Here is a 3,664-nt window from a genome sequence, read left to right on the forward strand (position 1 = left end):
TCATTTTCTTAAAAGTAACAAAATGACATGATTATTATTTTCCTCCTCAATATTAAAAATATTTCTCTTCAGTCACTTTACAGGTTGTATAACTTATAGGACATATATACATTTGTATGTCAATATGTGTGTGTACATATATATGTAGATATTTGTGTGTATGTATATGAACTTGTTTAAATTTCCTTTCCATAAACTGAGGGCTTGCTATGTGTAAGCTAGACTCCTTATACACTTTAGAATTTCTGTAATTTCCTTCAAGTCACTTGGGTACTATTATGAAAGTAGAGTTTATTATTATAAAGGTCTATTTTTCTTCAATCTAGTTAAAAGAAATAATTGATGAATCTGAATGAAAATTTCATTGTAGTCTTATATTTAAAAAGCATAATTTAAACAATTAAAGAGACTAGTTGAGTGCCAGCACAGAAAGAGTTTTTCTCAGAGATTTTTTATTTGTTTATTTTTTTAAGAATGATGAAATTGAGGTTCAGAGAGATTAGATGATGTTGGCAGCACCAGAACTAGAATTCAAGTCTCCTGACTCTTGGATAGAACTGCATTCTTTATCATCTTATAATATATAAAAGGCATATTTCTAAAATATGCCAGAAAATTAATTTAAGAGTGAAAGCATAAATAATATACATATATTTTTGCCACACAATACCTATGAAGAGATTAACTAATTTTTTCCCATAGAATTTTTTTTTGTTCTATACTTACAAACAAACCAAAATAACTCATGTCAATTTGCAACTATAGAAACTGGGAGACAATTACTTTTGAAGAAGGCTTCCAGGATGACCAAGAAAACACTTCTTGCTCCCCTGAAATTTCACACTATCCAATGACTCTGTAATTCCTTTTATTTCACTGAAACAATGTGATGTGCTATAATAAGAATTCAATCTGTTCTGATATTATTGTGTAGGAATATTCATCAGACTCCTAAGCTTAGACACGATTAGGTCTATTCTCTTCAGAGCCTTTCAGACTCCATTTTCCTATTAACTTGTTCCTTTTGTGGCATTTGTGCATTATAAATGCTTTTTTAGTTCCAGAGTCTTAAAACAGCTGTTTGTATCAATCATTCCACAATGCCATTTATTTTTATCATCAGGAATCATGACCTTTGTCTTATGTTTTCTCTTTTCTTATTAATTTTTCTTCTTATTTTTTTTCTTTTTCTCTTCTTTTTTCTTTGGTTGATTGAGACACCCTGTCATTTGAGCTCCCGGGGCAGTGTAGGGTGGATAGCTTTGGTCTTGTGGCCCTGATTTGCTCTTCTGTAGGCATACATTCATGAATGAATCTATTTAAATCCTTTATGGCACAATAGTCTTGAAAATATTAATTTTATGGTATATTTCTTACAAAGAAGAACAATTATTTATGGTATATTTCTTACAAAGAAGAAACTAACAATTTCAATTCTGTATAATGAGGAGGAGGAAATGGAAACAGGAACTTGGCATTTTTTGCCGGCCTCCTTTTAAAGTGAATCCAATGTGATTGGATCTCAGTTTTTAAAAAAGTAATGACTACTAAAAGTTTTTAAGGAATATTAAAATTCAAAGTGAAAATAATACACATTTGTGCAAATTTTTTTCAAATAAGGTCAGTGGAGAAATGATTGTATTTGTCATGATCACTCAAAAATCGTAATTTGAATCACTTGGCTGGTATTGGCCTTTAGCTCTTCTATGAAATAATGGCAGGTGAATTATGGAGTGGAGAGTTAGAAGTAGCCATAGAGAAATAATCAGTGTTTGTCAATTTCTTCAGCTTTCCAAAGAGTTCGGTTTGTCCTTTGTCTTACCCCCAGTGTTAGTTTGTTAATTTTTTTAAAAAAAAATTAAACTTACTTGACTATTAAATAGAACCAAAGATACCAATGAGTTACTCTTTGTCCTCCCAGAGCCATAATAATGTAGGTAATATTAGACTCAGTGACCCACAAAAGACTCCATTCCAGCAACACGTTTGTCCCTCTCTTATGCTTACCCAGCACTGCTTATATTTACGGAAAATATATCTTCCAGGAAGATATTTCTTAGTTAAAAAAGAAACCCATGTTTGCTTTCATTTTAAGGCAACTTGTGTTGCAATTTAAGAACCAGTGTCAATCAAATCAATAATAATTCATTTCCTCCCTATTAAACATAGAATATACTAAATCACACAGCCCTAATACAGGAATACTCTTGCTGTATTTCAGAAACCAGGAAGTTTGAGGACCTAGTTAGCAAAACAACTTCCCTGAATCACTGCACAAAGTGAACATGTACTCTGCTGGGAACAACCTTAAGCTTACTTCCCCCAGCAGTGCCTGCTCTCTGTGAAATATGGTTTCATGATATAACTGATCTTTTACTGAAATTAAGAAGCCTAGAAATCAATCACTTTTGCTAGGATGGAGCATTTGCTTTCCTGATTTTGGAAAAGAACTGTCTCAAGAATGAATCTGTAGGATGATTTTCTTACACATCTTTAATGATTAAAATCTAAAAGTGAGGATGAGAACATTAGTTTAGGCAATACTTTCTAAATGGCACAATTCTCTTTTGGAATTGAAATAATAACATTTCCAGATTAATAAAATATGCAAAAATCTCCCTCATATTTATAAAACAGTTGTATAAGAATCAGGTTTTGTGTATGTATTTTATTCACTGAGATATAATTTGTGCTGAATACAATGGAACATTACCATGTAATGTATGTATGTAGGTGTTGCATAAATGTTTGCTGAATGAATGAATAAATAAATAATTACTAACAATAATCAAATAATTTTCTTTATGATTCTTCCTTCAGAAAAGAACTACCACTAAGTTCAGTTAGATGAATAAAGATAATACTTTTAGTTTTTATTGATTAACAAAATAAGAGGTATTAATTATTTGTTCCAGACTCTTTCATAATTATTTAAATCTCAGGAGAACATTTGAACCAAAGGTTTCAGTGTGAACAAAAGACATTAGGTGTAAAAGTGGGCTTATGTCCACATAAGCCCAAGGTTTGTATTTATAAAAATAATTTAAAAGTAAAAAAATCCAATCATTCAGTTTTATTTATCACCCATAAAAACTTAGAGGGCTCATTTATATGACAAATTAAGATTATATATGTCTTTCTTTCTCTTGTGCCAAATGGACACTCAAGTTGTCCCTATTTTCATTTAAAATAATTATAATCATGATAATAATAATTTGATAAAATAATAAGTACCCTTATACACCAAACTCAACAGCAATATAATCTATTTAAAATTAAACAAAATTATTCTAAAGTATACTTGAATATACATTAAAATTCAGTTTATATTAGGTCATATTCTTGGCATATAAAAATGGAATATAAAATTTCATTTTTATATTCCAATTATAGGGTCATATTCTAAATGATATTTCAGAGGGATTTTTCAATAACTGCATTTGAACCATCTGTTAAAAATTGAATTACTCTAGATTGTATTTTACTAATTTATTTTAATTATTGTGGAAAATATACTGATTTAAGGCAATATTTGTTCATACTTGATAAGCTTAACTCTTATCTCTTCTTATTCTCTAACATTTAATATGTACTAGGGTATATGTTTTAAAATTCTACTACAGTTTAGCTGATTTCTCCATGATGACATTTTTGATGTCATGAC

This window comes from Marmota marmota, unplaced genomic scaffold (genome assembly GCF_001458135.2).
Source record: "Marmota marmota marmota unplaced genomic scaffold, marMar, whole genome shotgun sequence".
In the NCBI taxonomy this organism is placed as follows: Eukaryota; Metazoa; Chordata; class Mammalia; order Rodentia; family Sciuridae; genus Marmota; species Marmota marmota.